The 24,922-nt window shown below is 46.7% G+C and overlaps 1 protein-coding gene across 3 annotated transcripts in view; it reads left to right on the forward strand.

The window, feature by feature from the left end:
* Stard8 (StAR related lipid transfer domain containing 8) overlaps window positions 1-24,922 on the forward strand; it is an 85,844-nt gene that overhangs the window by 40,360 nt on the left and 20,562 nt on the right. The window contains exon 1 of one of the 3 annotated variants that reach the window (XM_045140227.1): window positions 701-719. The exons of 1 other annotated variant lie outside the window; for it this stretch is intronic. The gene's annotated coding sequence lies outside the window, so the exon portion shown is untranslated. Of the gene's footprint in view, window positions 1-700; window positions 720-7,327; window positions 7,448-24,922 lie in introns of those variants that run through there. One more of the 3 variants, XM_045140226.1, reaches the window with a different exon arrangement.

Here is a 24,922-nt window from a genome sequence, read left to right on the forward strand (position 1 = left end):
GTGTCTTTGTTGGAACCAATGGTTTCATTGCTCTGACCAGCCAGTGGGAAAACAAGGTGAGGGTGACGGTGTGTGTGAAAAGCAGCAAGGTGGGGATGCTGAGGAGTCAGTCTGCTGAGATGGTGGGAACCACCCTTTCTCCATCTGGCTGTTGAACAAGGTCTTCCTCCATGACACTCGCTGGGCTCGTGGCAGATCGGAGGTGGAGGGCCTGCCCTGTGACTAGTGAGATTCCCACTGTCTCACTGTGGAGTAAGACAGCCCCCAGAAGAAGGGGAAGCAGTAGTAAGACACTTCTTAAGGGTCCAAGTAGGAAAGGCCAACCAGGAGAGGTAGAGATCTGGAGGGCAGTGTAGCTAAAGAAGGGGGTGTTCCTGAGCAAATTAGAGGCGTGAACTTTCTATTACCGAGGAGGCGGAGCAGCCACAGCCTGGCTGCCACAGCCCCTCCCTCCCTTTTTGCCTCTCTTCCTCCAGCTTGGGCTTCTCTGCGGAGCTCAGTCCATTTGCAAACTGCCCAAGCGCCAGCGCTTCACTCTGCTCGCTAACGCCTGCCCACGGGATTGGGATCGGGAGCCGCCTGGCCGGGGCGGGACGCCCACCGACACATGGCTGAGGCAGCACGGGGCTGGGGGCCCGTCTGGCAGCTCCCAAAGACCCGGACGAGTATGCTCTGGGGTGTGAAAGGCACCCGCTGGGACCTGCTGCGCTGGAAACCAGGTGAACAGAGGCCGCTGACCCAGACTGGGTGGTCAGCGCTGGGCTGCCTCTCCTGCCAGCTCTCAGAAACTCCCACTCCCAATTGCCTGCCTGCCTTTGGTTCCAGTCTCCTTTTCATCTGTTAACCCTGTGTCCATTTGTTTTAAGTCCCACCTATGGCTGGTGATCCTTTTTATCAGGCCTTCCACTCCGCTTCTTCGATTGCTAGACAGCTGTTGCTTTCTCGTAGGTATGCCATCATTTCATCCTATCTGTGCGTTTGTTGTGGTCCCCACCCATCTCCAACACCATTCTCCACTCAAAGAGTACTGTCTGGTACAGACACACAGTAGGCATTTGTAAACAGTATGTCCTTTCCTGCCTCTTTCTCCAAGAATTTCCTTGTCTCTGCCTCTGGCGCCTGTCTGTCCTCTTGTCCATGTATATGTCTGACCCTACTGATATTTTTCTCCTAGTTATTTCATTGTCTATACTTCTATCCTTTTTGGAGGAGGGGGAGCCATATGCGTTCCTGGGTCTTCCAGGATGGTGGCTATCTAAATCACTTATGGCTTTAACCACCATCCCTTCATACTTTTATTTGGTGCCTCAGATGCACCAAATGCACAGCATGGTCCAACTACTCTGGCAGCATTTTTTAGTTGTCACCCATTCCCTGAAAGCTCCATTCCAAGGTCATTTTTGGACTCCCAGGGTCCCCAGGGTGCCTGACGCTTCATCTTTTAAAAAGTGGAAAAGTTGGGCATGGTGGCCCAAGCCTATTTAATCCCAGTACTCTGGAGGAAGAGATAGGAGTATTGCTGTGAGTTTGAGGCAAGCCTGAGAATGCAAAGTGAGTTCCAGGTCAGTCTGGGCAAGAGCGAGACCCTACCTCAAAAATAAAACAAACAAAGTCGGGCGTGGTGGCGCATGCCTTTAATCCCAGAACTGGGGAGGCAGAGGTAGGAGGATTGCCGTGAGTTTGAGGCCACCCTGAGACTCCTTAGTGAATTCCAGGTCAGCCTGGGCTAGAGTGAGACCCTACCTCAAAAAAATTAAAACCCCCAAAATAAATAAATAAACAAAGTTGAAAATTTGGTGGGGGGGGCACTTATGTCTCCAAATGTTACCTGCTAGTTTTTCTTAGATCGCCCTCTTAATTGGATCCAAATGGTACGAAGGACATAACCAACTGCACTGGATTTCTTACTGTAGTTTTCTCACGGAACTTGAAGTACTGAAAGGCAGAGCCCAGAGAGATCCTCAGATGAAACCCTTGATTGTGTATATATGGGAACACTGAGGTCCAGAAAGCAGCATGCTCTGCCAGATAGCATAGCTCCTCCATGGTACGAGCAAGGTGCAAATGATAGTTACAGTGTCTTGACCTCTGGCATAGGAGCCTTAGTGTGCCAGGGAAGGTAGAGAGCACAGGAGCCACTTTCTTGGGGGGGGGCACAAGTCTTTTGATCCAGAGACATAAAGTCCCACCCACTCTAGGAGCCTTGTTAGTCCTCCTTCCACATCCTGTGAGACCTCTCTGGGCTGCTCATCTGCCTGGGTTAGGCATTCTGTGTGGGAATGATACTGCTTCCTCTACCCAGTGATAATGGCAGCTCCAGGGACTCTGAGTGCCCACAGCCTCAGGGCAAGCTGAGGGCAGTGATGGGGCAGAAAACCCATCCCATCCTTGTGAGTCAGCCTGGCCTGAACCCCTTCCCTGTCTTTTCCTTCAATCTCACCCTTCCTTTCTCTCCGCTCTTTCTGGCACATCCCTCAAATCTGCCTTTCAGAAGGGCCCTCATGCAAGGCTTCCTCAGTCCCTTCTACTTCAGATGCGCCCCACCACAAGAACAAACAGAAAATCAGGAGTCAGAGAATGTTCTGGAAAGAAGTGACCTTAGAGCATAGGGTCTAGCCCCTGCTTTTGTAGATGAAGAAACAGGGCCTAAGGAGGGAAGAACAAGCTTGAGGGCCTAGTGAGATGGCCAAGGCAGCTTGCACGCGTGCATGTGCGTGCATGCCTGCATGTATGTGAGTGTGTGTGGGTGGGGAGATCTGCCTTTGCTCATGTCCCATCAGCATACTATGACCTTCTCTGCAAGGCAGGGATGTGGTAAGTGGCTGAGTGGACATCTTGCTCTAGGTGGCTAAGCCAGGTTCACCAAACACACTGTCCAAGGTGACCCACCTCTTTGTTTGGACCACACAGCAGCCACTGAGTGTGTGTGCATGTGTGGGTGTGGGTGTGTGGGGGTGCATGTGCATGCACACATGCAAGACTCTGACCCCTTTGAGGGTGGTCAGTCAGGCCAAACCTGGGTGCATCTGGGTGTGGAATGGGACCTTTGCCACTGCCTGCCTTAGAACTCTGCTGAATGGATTTGGGGGGCCAGCCTTCCAGCAGGCTCACACCTTGTCTGGTGTTTGCTGGGGGAAACAGAGTTCTTGGGTATCTGGGACAGGGCCTGGCCTTGGTCCTCTTCATCCAGTGCTTAGCCCAGATGCCCACAGGCAGCCATGATCTGTGAGCACTGATAGGGGAGAAAATGAGCTGAGAACTACGCCTGGAGGCCCAGGTCTAGATGTCCAGTACCCCGGCCTCCCTTGCTGTCAGCCCAGGGCTCTTGGACAGCATGAAGTTCCTTGCCCCTTATGCCTGGCTGCTCCAGGTTGCCTCATATTGTGGGCTGATAGAGATCTTTGTTCTCCAAGATGCAGCTCTCTGCTCCTTACCCCCCACCTAGGGCAGCACAAACTGAGGTACCTGTGTACCCTGTACCTTTCCAATCCTCCCCACCACTGCCTCTGCCTCCAACCATCTGCCCTGTTCAGGCTGCCCCTAACTCACACCTCCTTGCCACAGCCCCCCACCTCTGCAATATTTTACTTTATGAACTGTGACTACTCCGTGCCATGCAAGAGCCTCATCAATAGTCCTTTCATGAGGCTGCACGGGGGCCTAAGGCCACCGAGAACTATGCTTTTCCAGTGGATTTGGATGAAGCCTGCAGGGTATGGGTACAAACATGGAGTTCTGTTGAGAGAGCATCTGTGGTCCTGTGCTGTGTGCAGCAGATCTGAGTATAATTCATTTCCTATTCAGGGCTCCTGTTCCTCCTTCACACTACTCCATGCTGAGTCTCCACCAAGTAGAGTCATGGAAATGTCTGTTTGTTGCCTTCCTCATGTCCATCTCAGCCATTGCAGAGTGGGGCCATGAGCCTGCCCACAGGGGGTAAGAGTTCTCGCTCAGCCCTTGTTAGGACCCAAGAATCTCAGAGAAAGTCTCTGGGAAACTGGATGTGGAAACACATTCTTCAAAGCCTAGAAGAAAAATATCTGATGACCATGCTTATCTGTGAAGTTCCTCATTGATATTCTGCCTCCTGGTAGTACCGTTTACAGGACACTCTCATACCTATTATCTCCAGTTTGCCCACTAGCTATTGTATGCTACTCCTGTTGTATAGGTGAAGAAACTAGTGGTTGTGGTGTCACTGTGCCTTATCCGGGGTGGCATTGCCAGAAAGCACTCAGCTCTCCTACTTACTAATCCAGGGCACTCCCCATCATTGCTCAGTGGATCTTTGTCCATATCTAGCCCTCACTGTGTGCCAGCTAGTACTCAAGTGTTTATGAGCCCAGTGCATCTTCTCAGCAGCCATGTAAGGTCAGTATTGTGATTAGCATTTTCACTTCACAGACAAGGAAAATGACGCACTTAGTTGGGTTTTGTGCATAGGACCCCTGCCTACAGAGTCCATATATTCACTCATGTGGGACACAGCTGGCCTGTGGTGGTGGTAAGATGAGGGTACCTTCATGCTTCAGGCATAGAAACACACACACACACACACACACACACACACACACACACACACACAGTTTTTCTAGCCCTCAGCTTGCTTCATGTAATCTCCAGTGTCCTGGCTGATGACTGAGCTGGCACCCAGGGTAGCAGTGGGGCATTACAGGGCATCCGAGTAGAAGGGAAAGCTAAGGACCTGTAGGCTCCACTAATCTCCAGAGTTCCACACATTGCACTTCTGAAAGTTGTACCTCTGTAAGGTACCTGTGAAAAAACACCTTTTCCCTCATTCTTTACCATTACTTAGTAGCTATTGTCTGCAGGATTGGCTGAGCCTGAGAGCAGGGGCTGGTGCTACTGATGGGGCAGAGCTATCTTGACTTTTCTGAAGAGGCTGAGTGTCCTTCCATTCTGAAGCTCACAAGATAAGAGAGGGAGATTTTTTCAAGATTCTAAAGAAGTAGTCCGGCTATCACATGGGCTATTTAAAAATGTAATGATGGTGCGTGGCAAATATAAAGATGGTATCTTTCCTTGATTATTGTGTTCAGTCATTAACCAAATGTTTTTGGTAATAGAATCAAACCTTTAATTTTGAAACAAAATAATTGAATATATAATTTAATTCAAACAGCCTAGAATTGACTATTTAGTTAAACTGTCCTAAATGGCAACCTAAACTTTTCTTCATATACATCGGCTACATTAAGGACATGGGTCTTTGAAACAAAGTTGGAATTCACAAAAAGTTTTTAACATAGACCTAAGTGCAGACTTTAGAGAAGAGCAAAGCGCTTAAGGGAAAGGAGAGCACACACCCAAGACATGGGTTAGGCAGAGAGAGAAAAAGAGGGGTGGGAGAGGGAAGGAGAGAAATGATTTGTTGAGCATCTCTCTATGATGCTGGGTACAGTGAAGCTGTTACTATAGTATTTACAACAGTTTCTTGGTTTTGTTATTTCCTTTTTGTTGATTTTCATCCACTTTGGCTTTTTATACATTGAGTTTTTGGAGTTTTCTGGGTTGATTGCCTTTAAAAAACAACCGGTATCTCATAATCTAGTCTATCTTAATTTGGTTAAAAGTGCCTTCTAAACTGTAATCTTGGCAATTAGGAGGCTAAGGCAAAAGGGCTGTGAGTTTGAGCCCAGCTTGGGTTACATATAGAAATCCTGTATAAAATAGTATCTACTAAATGGTAAATTTGGTTTCCTCATTATTCATATGCTTATTACTTCTTCATGATTATCCCTAAATGTTTTAAACATTTATTTACCCACTAGTAAATATTACTGAGAAATTGATGAGATCTGTGTGTTCAGTTTCATGGAGTGAATTGAATTAGCTCTAATATGATTTCTTGCCCTTAGGGAAGAGATAGTCCTATGTCAGGTTCCCTACTTTTAAGTCCTTTCTAGCATCGTGCACAGGCAAGATACACTTGTCTTCCACTCCAAGACTGAGGAATGCTTACAATTACTCTTGTTCAGCCTCAGGAGGGAGATCATATCCCTTCCCACCCATCATAAGGATTCCAGACTCTGGGTAGAATTTTGTTTTGGGGAATGAGTTCTGATGTGCACACCACAGCCACATTTCAGATCCATGGGAAACCTAGCTCACTTTGAACAAGTTATCAGACAATACCAAGTGTGGCCCTACCATTGAGAGGAGCAGTAGATGCACACTAGAGGTAGCCTTACTTCATTTTCACTCCTCTAATTCTCACAAGGTCCAGAAAGAAAGCAAGGTGGTCAAATCTCAATTTGAACTTCAGTAGATTAAAGACTCGGCAGGAGGGAAGTACCTGGGACTAGCTAGGTCTGGTTCTGTCGTTGCCTTGAGTGACCCTCAGTAAGTTGCCGTGTTTGATGCCCTTGCAATTAATCACCTGAGATGGATTCATTTCCTGTAGCCTAGGAGCCCAGCTTCATTTCTCCTGTTTGTTAGGTATGGAAAAAATAACTACCTTACAGGAATTGTCCCTTCTGTGGATTTGCTGAGTAGCCCCGAGTGAGTTGCCTGTCGTCAGTTTCTGTCATTGTTAATGTGGTTGCATGACAGTGAAATCGTGGATACTCCCATCCCTAGCTAATGAAGTCCACAGTTTACTAGTGAAAGTTGTCGGGTTGTGTTGGAATCTTTCGGGAAAACGCAGAGGAAGAATCAGTTTTTCTTAATGAATTTGAACTGGCTTTCTGCTGGTGATTGGTGCCATAACTTCCAGAAGCCCTCTCCTGCCACAATTAATTCTGGTACTCCAAGTTTTCCATGCATTTTTGTATGGAGGTAGAGTTTGTATTTGCAAGGGGCAGAAAGATATTGGTACTAGGGAAGTTGCCAAATGCTGGGAATGGTAACTTCTCTGCTCACATACGCAATTATTCCCATCTCACTTGTTGCCCTGCTAATTGGAGATAAATAATGCTGTCTTCTAGACTCCCCATAAATTATACTGGACAAGTCACTTGATTCCTGTCGTGCACATGATATAAGTATTTGAAGACCCCGCGTGCTAGCAACACATGCAGAACTCCATTGAACATTATGCTCCTGGTCAACTCTATATGCTCTGTCGTCCTTGGCTGTGGGCTTGTGCCTTCTGGCTCCCCGCGGTGCGACCAGAGATTGGAGGAGCTTGCAGGCAGCGCCCCGCCCACCCATATTTGAGCAGTTTTCTGGGGAGGCCCCCTGGGCTGGTCTGCACCCTCATTGGTGGAGAGGGCGGTAGGTGGGCGGAGCATCTCTGCAGGCTGTCTCATCGCGGGCGCTCCCTCCCCACCTGCGCGGCGAGTGGACTAGGGTTGACAACGGTTCAGCAGCTGCGGCCGCAGCTCTTCTGCTTGGCACTGTTCCGTCCGCCAGACCCCAGACGCCTGTCGTGTTCCTGCTGTCGCCTCGCTCCCGCTCGCCACCACTGTGTGGACGCGGCCTCCAAGTAAGAGTTGGGGTGACATCTGGGAAACACCCGGACAGATAGGGTGCCTCAGATGCCTCACCCTGCCTAGCCTCTCGGGTGCGCTCTGGCCAACCGGCCAGTCTCTTAGCGGTTCCGCTGAGCTGCGTGCGCCCAAGGTCGAGAGGGAGGAAGGGAACCAAGTCCCCTTTGCTCCCGGGATGTGGGTTCAGAGTGGTGAAAACTCAGGGAGCCCCGAGTGCACTGGCCGCGCGCTCAACCAGCGAAGCCCCGCGAATGAGGTGCTGGCAGGCGTGTGTTGGTCCGCTGCCCAGGGGCCTGGCTGAGGCCGGGAGCCTTCGCTCGGCGGCTTCTCAAGGGGTTTGGGCTGGGCAGGGTGGCAGGGCTCTGGGCCGCAGAGGCCTCCAGGGGCTGGCTACTCCCCTGCCTCTCCTTCCTCTGCTTTCGAGGGCATTTCCAGGAAGCTCTCCTTGGGCCGCGTGGGCTTTCCCGCGGGCCACTGCCTCACTGCCTTCCCGTCTGGGCAACGCCTGGGGTGTGTTGCTCTCTAGGTGGCTACGTCGCGCCTTTCTGTGACTCAGTTTGCCATAAAGTCTCACATGTGTTTAGATTAGACAGTTTAGGTCCTAAGGAAGGACTGTTTAGTGGACGTTTAGGGGAAGTTCCAAGTTAAGTAGTCTAGGGTTCTCTCCTTGTCTATCCCAACACTTACTGAAGTTGAGCACTGAATTACCACTCAGGAAACTGGGGTTCCGCCAGTTCATGTGACCTTAGGCGAATGTCAGCTTCAAGTGTTTTTACCGGGCACCTCAGCTGGTGACTAAATTTCAATATCCGAAAGGCCCAGTCTCTTCTGTTCTGATGTTTGCTTACTTTGTGCCTGGGGCCAGTCTCCTAGCTGGCAGGTATAGGTTATTTTTGAGACACTTAAGGCCATAGAGCTATGCAGTTGGCGAGTTTTGTGGTGATTATGCAGCTAAACCAACTGGAAAACTACTCTGGGGGGGACAGAAACCAGACTGAAAGTGAGAAATGGTGGGACTTCCCTTCCAGAGTCTGGGTCCTCGAAGTTGGGGACCCCAAATATTGGGCTCACTGTAACTACTTGGGACCTTGGCTTGAGTCTCACTCAGCGTACCCAGCGCTGCTGGGAGAATTGGGTAATGAATCACACCCAGGGCTATTTTCAAACCCTGACTCCTGCTGTACCACCAACCCCCACACCCACTCTGAGGGTTGCCCCATCATCTGTATCCTTGCCATGAGGGTATCTGTATCCTTGCCATGAGGGTTTCCACTCACTTCCACCTTCCTTGAATGAAGAAAGGACAAATGGTGTCTGGAGATGGGAGGGTGGGCAGTTGAACAGCAGAGACAAGACCACAGGTGATGTCTGGCTGAGCTCAAAATGAGATGAGGAGGATGGTGTTTGTCTTGGAGGGAAAACTTTCACTACGATGCAGTAGCTGTCACTTTGCTGGATATTCTGGGCTGGGCCTTATTTCAGAGATTCAGCCTTACTTCCAGTCATGGATTTTGAGCTTAGAATTTCTGCTTCCTGGACCACTATACTTAGGGCTAGGAAACAACACTTTTCCCTATTCTCTTGCCCTCCTTCCACACTAAACAGTTATTTAAGAAGAATGTTGAGCCTGTCTGTGTATCTACACCACCCTTCATTCTTTTGGTTTGTTACTGGGAGATGACACTTAGAGATGTAAAGACAGCACCAAGGGCCTGTATACCCTTTGTGAGTGCCTGGAAGTGGACAGTGAGTCTTGCAAGGGAGATGGCAAGGCCTTCCTTGTTAAGCCTCAGTAGTTCCTGCGTTGGAGTGGGGAAGCAAAAGATAGGGGTACCAAGAGGCCCAAACATTGACCCTCTGTCTTTCTTATCTTTTTTATCTTTTTTAGTTAGTGTACAAAATATTGAGCTCCATTGTGAGATTAGCATACATGTATGTTATTGTACTGTGCTTATATCCACCCCATCACTTTTTCTTGTCTCCTTCTCTTCTCTGTCTTCTTAAAGTTTTAAAAACCCATTATTGGGATTGCACATTGGAGGAAGCATAGGACCCCCAGAGCCAGGTATAAAGTTTGCAGTAGGGACACAAAAGCACAAGGGGAGGAGAGTTTGCGTCTAGCTGAGATGGTTCTACAGCTGCTGGTACTCTGGGATAGCTGGCTCCTGGAACTCTTTGTTCCTGTCATGGATAATGTAGATTCTGTGAATTGAATGTTCTTGAGGTAGGAGGGAAAGGGGCTCCTACATGGAAGAAGTAGTTACTTTTGGCTTGAATAAAACAGATAATTTTTGTTTGGGTATTCTAGTTTGGGTAGGGTTAAGGATTATGGCTTTAGGCCATTAAGTGCTTGATGGGGTGGGATTTCAAATAGGCTATATAGACTCCTCAAGGTCTTGAGGTTTGAGTGAGATATTTTTGATTTTTTTGTTATGTTTTGGTGTTGTGGATGTGAGGATGGCACCCTATGTCTGGCACGTACTAGGCAAGAACTCCATCACTGAGCTATAGCAGTTAGCCCTTAGTAAATTATATAAATCTACCCCAACACACAACACCAAATGGGATGTTTGAGCACTGTGCTAGTCCTACAGCTGTTGGTGTCATGTTTATTAAAACATTATTTATTCGGGGTCTTCGTGTGTGTATGTATGCTCATTCACATGGGTCCTAGTAGGTAACAATTGGTGAACTAGAGACCTTAGTTTGGGTCCTTGTCACAAGTCCAGAGTGCTGAGTTTTTGTGTTAATTTTCCTCTGGTATAGCCCTCCATGTTGAGAAGTTAGATGCTGAACAGTTGCTGTTTCTGTTTACCTCAGCCACACACAGGAATTTGAGAACTGAATGTTAAGTTCCTTAGGAGTCTAGAGTGGCATGGAGCAAAGAACGGGATTGGGGAATAGACACTTGGAGATCTAAATCTAGGTTCTACTTCACCTTTCAACCTCTCAGAACCTCTGTTTCTTCCTTCGTTTTCCTCTTCGTCAGATTAAACAAGGGGATCCATGGTTAAATGCTTTGTAAACTACCAGCTGCTGTACAAATGATTAGTCATTAAGTTCAAGCTTACTATTAGGTCTTGTGGAGGACAAAGTTATAACCTCCACCTTTAGGAATTCTGCTATCTAGTTTATGGGATAGTGGCCTGAGTAACACATGGTCCACTAAGAATCTACCTCAGTGAGGGTTTTTAAAAACATGAAAATTTCTGGACCCTTAAAATTTTCAAATATTTTATTTATTAGAGAAAAATGAGAGATAGAAGATGGACATACCAGGGCCTCTTGCTACTACACAGTAATTCCAGACGCATACGCCACCTTGTGCATCGGGCTTTGTGTGGGTACTAGGACATCAAACCCAGACCACTAGGCTTTGCAAGGAAGTGCCTGTAACTGCTGAGCCATCTCTCCACCCCCCAAACTGATTGTTTTTTAAAAAAGGACAATTAGTATAATTTGGCCTCAATTACTACATCACCACCAACTTCACTCTCTTTCTTATTAATTTAAAATGAATCCCAAACATGTTATCAATTCATCTAAAATATTTCTATTTACATTTCTAAAAGATAAAGACATAAAAAAATCATACTATCATTACCATACCAAAACCAGGCGTTACTGTCACCAAATGTCTGGTTAGCTTTCATCTTTCAATTATAAGGAAGTTGTGCCTTGGGAGACTAAATCAGGGAAAGATTGCTTTTGACTAAGAAGGTAATGGGCAGACTCAGTGACATTTGAGCTGAACTTTGGAAGAGCGACCCAGGGACGGTCTGAGATAGAGGGATTATGGAGCACTGGTTCCTCGATTTACAGATGCAACATTGCTAGTGACAGACTTTAACTGTTTATGGGGTTCCTGGTCCTGAGGCTTCTTGCAGAAATTCCATGCCAGCATTTTGCTAGTGGCAAATGAGAGATCTAGCTCTCCCACTTGCCTCCGGTGTTACAGAGCCACCCAAGGTTGAGGTCAGCAGGCCTGGGAGAAATCCTGAGAGACTGTTTTCTACCCAGGAACCTCCCGAGCCCCTGGTCCTGGAGGCTAGTTTGGAGCAAAACAGGATGCATTCAGGATGAGCGTCTTTCCCTACTTGTCATCTAATCACCAAGGCCCAGCTTGGAGCTTCCTCTCTCATTCACGATAAAACCCCTCACTGTCCCTCTTTTTCCTCCCGCCCCACTAAGGGTGTGCTGACTTCCTCCATTTCCGGGCCAGCTCTCGTCCAACCTCCTCCGCCCCCTCATGTGCTCCGGGAAAGTGCCCTAACTGTGGACCTCTCTGCCCTCATGCTTGCCACTGCAGCTTGTCCTATTGGACAAAAAGAGAAAGACCCCACAAATGCCCTTCTGGCTGCAGACTCCTGCTCTTGGGTTGTCCTTGGGAAAGGAGTGGCCCTTTCCCACAAGCCTGGGGTCCTGCCACTGCTGGGTTAATGATTGAGCCACATAATAACCACCTTGGAAAGTCACCTCTAGGGAATGGCCATTAACTAACTCCCTGTCCACTCCAAACCTTAAAGGGACCCCATCCTAAATTCACACCTCCCTAGGGGATGTTGACAAACAGTCCTGGCAAGTTTCAGGGACAATTAAAATTCTGTCCCTCTATCTCTGCTGGTACAAACAGCAGTAGTTGTTCTCATTGTTTTAGGGACACATAATCAGTTTGTATGACTTTGAAAATGGAGGGGGAGTTTTAAGTCTGTTGGAATTTAGGTGGGCAGAGAAGTGAGGGATCTCTTTAGGTATTAGAATCAGAAGGGACATTTCCAGGAGAAGTTGGCCTTCTGGTCTCAATTAGAAAGTATGAAAGAGCAAGAAATGAGCTAAGCCTCGAGACACAAATTTGTAATCCCAGCCACTTTGAGGCTGAGGCAGGATTTTAAATTCAAGGCCTGCCTGGGATAGAGAGGATTCAGGACCAGTCTGGTAAATCTAGCAAGACTCTGTATCAAAATAAAAAGCAAAAGACTGCTGGGCGTGGTGGCGCATGCCTTTAACCCCAGCACTCGGGAGGCAGAGGTAGGAGGATCACTGTGAGTTCGAGGCCAACCTGAGGCTACATAGTGAATTCCAGATCAGCCTGGTCTAGAGTGAGACCCTACCTTGAAAAACAAAAACAAAAACAAAACAAACAAACAAACAAAAAAAAAAGCAAAAGAAACTAGTTGGAAAGAAGAATGGATTCAGTGAAGAGGGTGGTTGGGAAGGGGAAAAGGGGAGTGGTGGAAGAGGATTATGATTATGGTAGTATACATATATATTGAAGTTGTCAATAAAAAGGTAAGAGAAAAGAAACTAGGTCAGAAAAAAAGCAGAAAGAGAGCTAGGGATGTATCTTAGTGGCTGAACACCTGCCTAGCATTTATGAGGCTCAATGTTTAATTCCTAGTAAATGAGTGGGAGGGAGGGGGGAAAGAGAGAGAAAGAGAAAGAAATGGCCATCCAAAGGGTCTGCTGTATTTCTCGGAGCTAGATGAAGTTATGTGCTTTCAGTGAACACACACTATAAATCTCTTCAGGCTGAGAGGCTGAGAGCCCCTGAAGTAGTGGGACATGAGAAGGGCCAGGTCACAACTTAGATCCAATTAAAACAATCTCCCAACCACAAGCAGTTTTCTGCAGTTTCAAGAAGAAGAGAGCCAACATTTAGTAAACCCTGTGGGCCTACTACAGTAAAGAAACTTGGGTTCTGTTTCTCTCTGAGTGACTTTAGGGAAATATGTTTGTTCCTCTGGTCCTCAATTTCCACATCTGTAAATCAGGCAGCGCAGGTGGCATGAATTTGAAGTTTCTCAGCTTACTTCTAGCCTAACAAGTGTATGTTCCCACTAACACCTTCTCCTTATGCGCAGGGTGATGGAGGTCTAGCTTCAAATTCAGCTAGGCCCCACTTACTAAATATTCTCAGTGGCCTGGGTCAGTTTGGGCTGGCTGAGCCTTGTACTGCCACAGCTTGGGTTCTCTTTGGGCAAGGGCTCTGAGCGATTTGCTCCCTAGCCCTTCTCCGTGTTTGCATCAGTCCTAAATGCTCACCCTCTGACCCATTCAGCCACAAGTTAATGAGTGACTGTTCCCTTTGGAGAATACCAGTCCGAGGGACTCTTGGGATCCCAGGACTCTGTGGGATTAAAGGACAGCCTGGCCTTCTCTAATCAAACTTTATTTATTAATTTTTCCCCGACAAAAGGAAAGGTATACAAACTCTGGTCTTTAAAGGACATTAGGCCCAAACTTTCTGAAACTGCAGTCTTCCCGTATAATTGTATAGTTTCTACTCATCCATTTTTAGTACCAGGGAACAAAATATGTTTCAAGCTGTTGCTTTCACCTGTGGGATGTCTGAAAGTTTTGTCTCAGGTTGAACTTATATCTCCCTGAGGCTTCTAACCATATGTTCTGCCCTCTCTCTGCCCTCCAGAAATCTGAGGACAGCACCCAAGTTCCCTGTGTCGTCTCCAGGCCAAACAACCTCAGCCTAGGCCAGCCAGCCCACTCCTCAACCTCATTGCTCTACCTTCTGTGTTGTACTACTGTTTGTAACCCCTTCATGTTTGGGTGTATGCCACATTCTATCCTATTTATTTCTAGCCTGAACTTTCCAGGATGACATCTCCATTTTTCTTTTCCATTATCCTCAATGAGTAGACAAGCCCTTAGAATCTTGGGTCCAGACACATTGTACAATTCTGTCTGATTCATTTGTTGTTCAGGCCAGCCAACTCTCATGATAAGTCAACCCTCAGAAAGCAAGTCCTTTCTGTTGGTGTCCTCTTCCTTGGCAGATGACAAGCCTGGTCAGAGTAGAAGTAAATACTTACCTTGATATATTGATTGCAATGTGGTGGCTTCTATCACACTCTGCTTTTCTTCCATTTTCCTTCTGGTAGGGGTGGAAAGAAGTGGATATTTTAGGGAGCATTGAAGCTGGAAAGGAGTATGAGCCATGCCCACAGTGGGGCTTAGAAGAGTGAATCAGGCAAGAAGAAATACCCACTCAGTCATTTCTTCCCCTGGCTAGAGCTGACAATGATCATTCTTCCCATTTCTTTGGTTCCCAAGCCTGTTTCACTTCCATGGTCCCACTGTGTTCTCAGAGAACCACCATTAGTAAAGTAGCTGGGGTGATCCTTGGTGATCTCCAGCTGAGGCTCAGGAGGAGAAGGGAGTAGTCTCTGACAAGGGAAGATTTGGAATCCAGGTCTCCTGATAGCCCTCCCCAATTTCCCCAAAGCACACCCAGCAACCAAAGCAGGAGGGCCTGACTTGGCAGCTTTCTCACATCAAATGAGCCTCTGCTAGGGTTGCAACTCTGTTCCTGTGGTAGATGGAGCAACTTGGTGGCCTAGGATTTCCTGTATTTTATCTGGGGTGGTCAGAGGCGGGACTGGCTGAGGTGAGTACCTGCAGCCCTTGCCATTCTGCTCCAGACTGAGGTCAAGCCAGGCTAGGGCCAGTCCAGATACCTTGTAAGAAGAGCTTAACCTAAAATATCTGGCTCAAACAACCCATGCCCTATCAGGGCCTTCTCAATGGGAAAAAGAAAAAGAGGAATATGGGAAAGGGCCAGAGTGAATCAGAAGTAAAAGACCTCAGGGAGGTATACATAGGGGTTTACTTAGCCCTGGGTAGCTGCACCTCTGAGCTTTTTTGGTTTGCTGTTTTTCAAGGTAGGGTCTCGCGCTAGCCAAGATTGCAAGCCTGGCCTGGAATTTCACTGTGTAGTCTCAAGCTGGCCTTGAACTCCTGAGTGCTGGAATTAAAGGTGTGCACCACTACGCCTGTCTTGAGCTTTCATTTTGTCAGCAGTGAGGAGATATGTAGCTATCCTGTGGGTTGGTTGAGTATTTTGGCCAACAATATAAATAACATCCTTGCTGCTATTATTGATTAGTAGTACTTTGTGCAGGCTTGTGCTTTGCTGTTCTTCACTGACCTGGTGATACGCAGGGCTCCAGCCTATCACCTCTGTGCATTAGGTCTGGCCCTTTCTGCCACTTCCGATTCCACTTCATGTAGAAGAGCTTTCCCTGGTCATACCCACCTCTGACCATCTTTGGTGGCATATGTGACACTGAAACAGGCTGGCTATGGTAATGAAAACACAAATAATAGTGAGATCCTCTAATTATTTGACACATTTCAGCATACTTATCTCCTGTGACAATTCTTTAATGTAGCTACTGCTATCACCTTCCCCATCTAACATACAAAGAAACTGGAGCAGTTAAAGAAATGACCTGCTCAGGGTTACACAACTGGGAGTGAGGATTGGAGACCACACATTCTGACTATATCTCCTACAACCTTAATGGCTGGCCATATCCCTCTCTCTAGATGCCTGGCACATGTTTGGGCTTTCCTCCTCCTTACAAGCACTCATTTCACCCAGGAACGACTCATCACTCCTGGACATCCAATTCCCAGGTCCTTGCCTACTTGTGCTGCACTATACCATTTTCAAGGTGGAAGGAGGGAAAACATGAAGGAGTGAGTATTGAAGCTCTAAAATAGAGCCTCATTCAGGATGGGGAGGGCACATAGAAGAGATCTGGGGGAGTGGTTTGGCATCAGCAGTAGGTCTGCTTGATTAGCACCTTCTAGAACAAGGGTGGAGAGCAAGGTGCTGGATAGTGACATGAGGGAAGAAGAGACATTTTAATATGCTGTCTTGACAACTGGGTTGCATTATTTAGAAGGTGTGGGTGGGCAGGGGCAGGCAGAATGCTAGCTGGATTAGCATTTGTGATCTCTCTTGCTTGTGGAGCTTATGTTTGCATTGGGAGTATGTGGGTGGAGGAGTTATCCAGAACATCTAGCCTCCCCCCACCCAGTGTTCCCATCTCAGGCCTTTGGGGGCTGCAAGCTTCCTTCCTCAGGCTGTACCAGCTGCCAGCTCCCTTGCTTTGGAGTTCATTCCACATTATCTCGTCTCCAAAACAAACTCCAGGGGGTGCTTCATAGGACAGACTGTCTTAGCCTCTGCCTTCCTGAGAGGAATGAGATGGGCAGCATCTCTGGCCAAGTCTACCAGGAGAGTGGAGGGTGTGTGTGTGTGTGCGCGCGTGCGCGTGTGCACGCGTGCGCTTTCAGATCTTGATATTCAGCATAGGGCTCAGTATCAAGTAGTTGCTCAGGTACCGTTAGTTGAATGTACCCACAGTTCAGGGGGTGTGGCTTCAGAGAGAAGAGCTGAAGGAGGCTGAAATGCAAACCCATCAGCAAAAGCACATCTGGCCTTTTGGCTGGCTTCTGCCCCATCTGCATTTCAGTAGAAGCCACCTGATATTTCATAGCCTTAGTTTCCTGTTGGTCCAATAGGCACTGCCTGCTTTGAACATGGTTGCTGTGAGTACCAAAAGTGAGATGGGCTAATCCAGTGCTTGTGCTTTCCCCATGGATGAGAAGTTACATCAGGCTAAAGGTTCATGCTGTCAAAAAGCCAATAGGTCAATTTTTGTGCGTGGCTGCTGTGTGCCAGGCCTTATCCCAAGCAATATTTCCTTATTTCATGAGACAATTCTAACTTAGTACTTCTTACACAGGAGCCACACTGTGTGAATTTACATCTCAGCCTACAGCTTCTTAGCTGCTGACCTTGGGCAAGTTGCTGCATATCTCTTGGCCTCAGTTTCCTTGTCTGTAAAACAAATATTATTCAGAGTACTCACAGTGTTGTTGTGAATGCTCAGTGATATAATCTATTTTTTAAAAAAATCTTGGGACATAATGACTCAAGATAAGTGAGCTACTATTATCTCATTTTATCCTTGCAGAAATCCCATGCTGCTTCTGTGATCACATCCCTATTTTAGAAATGAGGTGCACTCATACATAGGGAAATTAAGCAACTTGCCCAATATGATCTGTACAAAATCCTTGGCTCCACACATGTTAACTATTAATATCTATTATTTATTAGTGTGAATAATTTTATTCACTATCATACATATGGTTGCCATTACTGAGTACAGTCACAGTTAACAAGTAGTAGATCCAGGACTAAAAGCTCATCTTCAAGTTGCTGACCTGTTAGTCTTCCCACCTTACCCCACAATCTCTGTGCCTGTTGGCCTTATACAGCTGGTTGGTTGCCATTTGAGATTGTCCTTCTCCTGACTCTACCATGGCCTGGGCACCCACATTGTCACTCTTGTCTCTTGCCATGTGAGCAGCATCACAGCCCTTCCTTTGGCTGGCTTCAGGGCTTTGGGGTGGGGTTATATCTGCTGGCTTCATGAGGAGGCCACTTCTTTCAGGCGCATTTCCTTTCTGTCAGAGACAATTTTCTCTGGATCCCAGGGTGGAGCCAGGCTTCTTCAAGGCATTTCCTGCCCAGGAGTTTATATTTGGCCTCAGCAAAAGGAAAGGGAAATAGGCAAGGGGAGTGGGACTAAGAGGTGGTGGCATAAGGTCAAAATAAGCAAGCACCAAGTCTTTGCAGGCCAAAAGAGGGAAGCAGGAGATAGTGCTTGTCCATGAACTTCTCAGATGAACTAAAATGCTTATACTTTGCTTCAACAGCAGAGCCAATAGCTTCTTCAGGATAGAATGCCTTTACCCTTGGACAGAGTCTATTGTCTGTCCTCACACCTGGGCTTGGTTCCTGGTTCTGTACTTTCGGCCCTGGGGAAAGGCTTTCTTCCAGGCAGTGCAGCATAAAGTCCAGTGGCTGTGAGCTGCAGGTGGATGCTCAGTTCTGGGTTTCATTCTGTGATGATGCCAGATGAGAGGCTGGACCCCAAGGCATGCATATTGTTCAGTTGGGAAGCAGAGCTTCCTGTCTGGATGTTGCCAGAACATTCAGCTGCTCTTACTGTACAGCTGTGGAGGCACAAAGACAAATAGTACTCAGTACCATGGAACTACCCATAAAATGGGGGAGTCAGATTTACATGCTGATGATAAAGAATAGTATATTGAAGTTAAGAGAAGCTTCATGGGTTGGGGCACTTGACCCATATCTTGAAGGATCAATATGAGTTTGTGACTTCAAGTCAAACTTGGTCTAGTCTGTCCAGAGCCTTGGGTGTTCATTGGGAAGAAGACTGATGTCTGCTTCAGTCTGTGGACAACAAAATTCCCATTGGTTTGCAGAAACAAGTGGCCAGGATAAGGCTGGGCTCTTGGGAAAAACAGCTAGCAGGATGGTCTATTGACAGGATAGACAGACTGGAGGCTGAAAATAGAGAAGGCTGAAGTATTCTAGGTATGGTATCCTAGAACACAGTTGGGTATAAGAAACCTGACAATTTGATAGAAAAGTTGTTAGCAGATGGTAATGAAATGCATAGAAGGAAAGAGGAAGATAACATGTCTGGTTCTCTTAGAGACAAGAACATCCTGAGAGCTCTTCTCTCACATTTCCTTCTGGGGGACCCAAAACCAAATACATCTTTCCTCACAATCCAAGACATCTCCATCTACTGAACCATCCACAGTCAGTCACACAGTTCTGACTTTGGAGAATGGCCAGAAGAAAGTGGAAAACTGGGGGCTGGGGTGATGCTTAAGTGTGTAAAGTGCTTGCCATGCAAGCACAAGAATGAGGACCTGAGCTCAGATCCCCAGCACTCATGTAAAATGCCAGGTGTGGTAGCATGCACCTGTTATTCCAGTGCTAGGCAGGTGGAGACAGGAGTATCCCTATGGCTTGCTGTCTATCTTGCCTGGCAAATTTATGAGTTCTAAGTTCAGGGAGAGATCCTGTCTCAAAATAAGATGCAGAGTGGTTGAGGAAAACACTCAGTATTAATCTCTGGCCTCCACACACATACATGCACACATATGAACATGCATACACAGAGATACATGCAAAAAAGAAGATAGGAAACTGAGGCTCACACAGAGGTAGTTCTGTGTTGTGGCTTGCCTACAGTTATACACAATTTTCTTGGGGAGCTAAGGCTACAAGGTGGTTTGCCTGATCTTCAGTACAAGAGTTTGTACCTATTACATTGGAGGGCAGTTACTGCTGGTCTAACAGCTGCTTCAAACTGGTTTGGCTAGCATCTTTTCCCTTCAGGATGGAAACTTAATGGGATGGAATAGCACATAACTTACTAAAACACCTGTCTTTCCTTGTCTCCATGACTTTGTCAGTGTACCTGGGACTACTGGGTTAGGGTAGAAGCCATTGGGGACAAGAAAACTAATGGAGCAACTGTAACAGAGCAGGTGGCAGTTTTGACCTTTGCTGTCACAAGGAAGCCCTGGGCTGGGCAAGAATGTCAGCTGTCTGTTTGGCTCCACTGTGTCAATTGCTAGCCTAGGAGACCACAGGCCTGGCTGCCTCTAGACCCAAAGTCTCAAGCAGTCCCAGTGGGCCAGGGTTCTGACCTAACCTCAGAGCCCTCATGATTATCCCTTATACGTAGCTGCCTTCAGAACTCAAGTCATTCTTTTGGGGAGGAGAAGGGAGAGCCACATAGGGATGGTTTCTTATTTAACATCCTTATTAAAAGAACTCCAGGGCTGGAGAGATGGCTTAGCAGTTAAAGCACTTGCCTGTGAAGCCTAAGGACCCAGGTTTGATTCCCCAGTGCCCACATAAGCAGATGTACAAGGTGGCGCATGTGTCTGGAATTCCTTTACAGTGGCTAGAGGCCCTGGTGCACCCATTCATTCTCTCTGTCTCTCTTTCTCTCTTCCCCTCAAATAAATAATGTATATTAAAAAAAAAACCCTCCAAACCAAAAGTACCACCTCTCCCTGGGTAACCCATAAAGGCAGGGAACCTCCCTGGACAGTTACATCCATTCTTCAACTCATCACCAGGACAGTCCTTAAGGTGGTAGGGCTGCCTGAAGTACTTGAGGCCCCTGGCAACAGCCCGCCTACCTACTTGCTATAGCAAATAAAAATGTTTCCAGACATTGCCAAACCTTTCCAGGAGTAAAGATTTTCCCTGGGTGGGAATACCTGTGATAGAGATGGTCAAGATTTGCCCTTTGAGCAGGCGTGAGCCTGAAGTATTAGGCAGAAAGGTACAGTAGAGGATAGAGCTACACGTGGACCTCCTGTCAGCCAGCCAAAACCTTGGCTGAAGAGCTTGCTGCTACTTACTCCCATGATGTCCTTTTGAGCTGTTTGCTCTGGAGGTTCCTAATTTGTGACATGTAGACTCCAAAAGTGTTGTGCACATAGTCCCTGGAGCTTGGCATCCTGCTGTAGTTGAGAGACTGAAGCTGGCATCTGAACAGGTGCAGCAGGGCCCCCAGTTCTGGCCTGCGACCTAGCAAGCAGGAGGCCAGCCAGTGTCTAGTACTGCCAAACTAGGCCGGCTAAAATACAGCGGCCCTTGCTGTGGTGCCCCTTCGGCGAGGTTTGGAATGTGGGATGGGAGCTATTTTGGTCTTGTCTCCCTTCCTCCCTGTGCCTCCCGCCCCTGACAGAATTGAGTTAGAGTGGCAATTACAGCTAAGAGCAACAGCAGAAAGAGGCCATGGATATGTTGGGCCTCCCAGTAGGGAGAGAATTGTAAACCTTATCCCCACCTACAGTCAGGAAGGAAAGTCTAAATGGCCCTGGCATATCTGGTGGCTTAGGGAAGGCCCATTTCTCTCTGTCCCAGAGAAAGGTAGAAAGCTAGTCGGTCACCCGTCACAGCATCTCTTCCAGGGTTTCTGCCAACTAGAGGGAACCTTTATACAAGTTGGAATGAAGCACTACTTCTGAGACACAGCCCTGTGCTAGGCTCAAAGTTAGATAGGCAGGTGTCTTTTGGCCTAGCCTCAAGTGTGGCCTTATAATCCCTTATAAGGTAGAAGGAGCTGGTCATAAGCAGTTGGGGCCAGTACTGAGGATGATAACTTCTGATTCATAAAAGACCCTTCTCTCTCCTTAAGAAGGATACTCTCTAGGGGTGGGGACTGAGCATAGGAAATAGGACTTAAATCAACCAAGAGAAATGATTTGAGGAGCCTTTAGTTATCCAGGGCCTAATTGAAATGGCAGGATCTCCAATGATAGGAAGCACCATTGCCTCCCTTCTAATCCTACCTCAGGGTTCCAGTTTGGCCTCACAGAACCTACACTGGGAACTTACATTGTAATATGGACACTAGTAGCATCCCAGGTCTTCCTCTACCCTTCAGGACACTAGCTTTTCCTCCGGTGTTCACTGAAAGCAGGGGGAGGGAAGATCAATGCTGATAATACCAGACCCTGCTTGGGAGGCACCATCCCATGACGAGGCCTTTCTAAACAGGAAACTAATAGGTATGTTGGAAGTTGCCTTATGGAGCAGCTAGCTAAAAATTTAGGTAAGTTAGCTTCAAAAACACCCACAGACCTTCCTTCTTCTTCCCCTATCATATACATTTACATTAGTGTTGATTGCCCCTAAGGCCTGAAGAGAACATGCGCCTGTGATTAAAACAGGCCCAACTTTGGCCTCTGGCTAGAATCTTTCCAGGGCCCTATTCCTATGGTTGACATTATTTAGGGCAGTGGTCCTCTATCTTGCCTGAACTTTAGAATCATCTGTACAGCTCAGAAAGCAAAAAACAAACAGAACCCAACCTTATTCCCAGAGATTGTAATTTGTTTAATCATAGGTGGTACTGGTGCACTGGCATTTTTCAGAGCTCCCCAGGAGGCTATGCACAGCCCCAGTTGAGGGCAAGGGCTGAATGGGATAGCATACCTTTCAACTGTGTTTCTATGACATTCATCCATTCTTTGCATTAGGCCCATTGTCTTACACAGTGCTGAGGCCTGAGCTGAACGTTTTTTGTTGTTCATTTTTATTTATTTATTTGAGAGTGATGGGGGGGGGAGAGAGAAAGAGAGAGATGGAGGGAGGGAGGGAGGGAGGGAGGGAGGGAGGGAGGGAGGGAGGGAGGGAAGGAGAGAATGGGCACGCCAGGGCTTCCAGCCACTGCAAATGAACTCCAGATGCATGCGTCCCCTTGTGCATCCTGGGGAATGTAGCCTCAAACCAAGGTCCTTAAGCTTCACAGCCAAGCACTTTAGCGCTAAGCCATCCCTCCAGCCTGTGAACTTTTTTATTTTTGATAAGGAGTAGGACAAACCTGGGGCCTGGGCAGCTCTCTCATAGACCACTGAGTGACCATAAGAGTAAAGGATTTAAGTTAGCCAGTAGTAATGTGAACAGGGATCCCCAGCCTGGGAATGAGGTTCATGACGTTGGCTGAGTGAGATCCTTTCTCCTGCAACCTAGTTGCCTCTTACCTCTTCTCTTTATCCTAGCTCTCTTTTCCCACAGCTTTATAACTAATACAGTATCTAAATGTGCTTTAAAGTCTATGGGATTACAAAGTTCAAGTAGCCTTAACAATAATATACCTCTTTTTTATTTTTATTTATTTATTTATTTATTTATTTATTTATTTATTTATTTATTTATTTAAGAGCGACAGACACAGAGAGAAAGACAGATAGAGGGAGAGAGAGAGAATGGGCGCGCCAGGGCTTCCAGCCTCTGCAAACGAACTCCAGACACGTGCGCCCCCTTGTGTATCTGGCTAACGTGGGACCTGGGGAACCGAGCCTTGAACCGGGATCCTTAGGCTTCAAAGGCAAGCGCTTAACCGCTAAGCCATCTCTCCAGCCCAATAATATACCTCTTTTATGGTAACTTTCATGTGCCATATTCAAAACAAGCAAAGGATGACTGTGGATGTTTGGTTCAGCAGCAGAGTACTTGCCTGGCATGCACAGATGAAGCCCTGGGTTCTAACTCTAGCACCTACACATATCAAGAAGTAAGGAAGGAGAAGAGGAGGAGGAGGAGGCAGTAAAACCAGCACAGGCTTGATCACATCCATATGGTAACCATAGAGGTCAGCAGGAGAGTCTTTACTTTCCACCATATAGACATGGGGACTGCTATTTACAGAAGGAAGCAAGGTGCCTAAGATGATTTAGGCAGCAATAGAAAAAATGTGTGTTTTTTTCTGAATTAATTGTCCATCATTGGTTAAGAAGGAAGGAACATGTTGAACCCTGAGCCTTGGCAACTCTTTCACAGACCCTTAAGTTTCCATAAGGCACAGAACTCAAGTTGGCATTATTGCATTTCCTCTGGTAGAGATGTTGCTGCCTTTTTCTTCATAGCATACAATCTTCCATTATTCATAGAGTATTTGGTAGCAATAGGAACACTGCTTTTTTACCTGTTCAATTCTCTGCATAAAAATGCTCTTTGCTAAGAGGATCTTGAGTATGTGGCCTGTATAAATGTAAGTGCTTATATTATCACTGACCTGAATTCATGTGCTACTGCTTAACATTCCATTTAAAAAAAAATGTATCTTGCATGTGCTCCTTTGTGCACATGCCTTTATATGGATACTGGAGAATCAAACTCAGGTCATTAGGCTTTGCAGACCTTAACCACTGAGCAATCTCTCCAGCCCCAAAGTATAACTTTTTGTTTTTAGTTTCTTATTTGTTAGAGAAGAGGGAAAGAAAAAAACCGGGCATGCCATGGCTGCAAAAGAATCCATATGTATTTACCACATTGTGGGTACTGGGGAATTGAATCCAGGCTGGCTGGCTTTGAAAGCAAGAGACTTTACTGCTCAGCAATCTTCCCAGCCCAGAAGTTTAACATTCTATCTATCTATCTGTCTATCTATATACACTTATATATAATTTGTATTTTAGAGGTAGAGTCTCACTCTAGTTCAGGTTGGAATTTGCTATATAGTCTCAGGGTGGCCTCGAACTTACAGCAGTTCTCCTACCTCTGCCTCCCAAATTCTGGGACTAAAGGTATGTGCCACCATGCCCAGCATCCCATATATTTTAAATCATCTCTAAGTTACACACCTAAAACAATGTTGATGGCCATTATACTGTATTTTTGTGGAATAATGACAAAAATAATTTATATGTATTTGGTACAGAAACAATTATTGTTTGTTTTTTCAAGTATTTTTCAACACAGTCCTGTGAATCCACAAATGTGAAGCGGTGGTCATGGAGGGCCCACTATATATATTAACTAATATCAGCAGATACTATTATTATCTTCACTTTATAGATGAGGAAACTGAAACCAGAGATGTTAAGTGACCTTTTCAGGAATACACAGCTGCTGATGTCAGAAATAAATATGGTCAAACTACAAAAAAAAAAAAAAAAAAATGTATCTGCACGCGTGTGTGTGTGTGTGTGTGTGTGTGTGTGTGTGTGTATGTGTGAGTGAATGCAACGTGGTCTCTTGCCACTGCAAACAAATGCCAGATGCTTGTGCCACTTTTTACATCTGGTTTTACTTGGATGCTAGGGAACTAAACCTGGGCCAGTAGGCTTTGTAGGCAAGCACCTTTGACTGCTGAGCCATCTCCTCAGCCCTAGCATTCTTTCCTTTTTAAAAAATTCCCTGCAAGAGTCCTGTGTATATGACTCTGAAGGCTGATTTTCTCTGGAAGTTTCTAGTGCCCTCTGCCCTGGCTCTTAAGTTTGTATCAGCTGGGTCCCTTCCCCAGGGAGAT

This window comes from Jaculus jaculus, chromosome X (genome assembly GCF_020740685.1).
Source record: "Jaculus jaculus isolate mJacJac1 chromosome X, mJacJac1.mat.Y.cur, whole genome shotgun sequence".
Classification (NCBI taxonomy): domain Eukaryota; kingdom Metazoa; phylum Chordata; class Mammalia; order Rodentia; family Dipodidae; genus Jaculus; species Jaculus jaculus.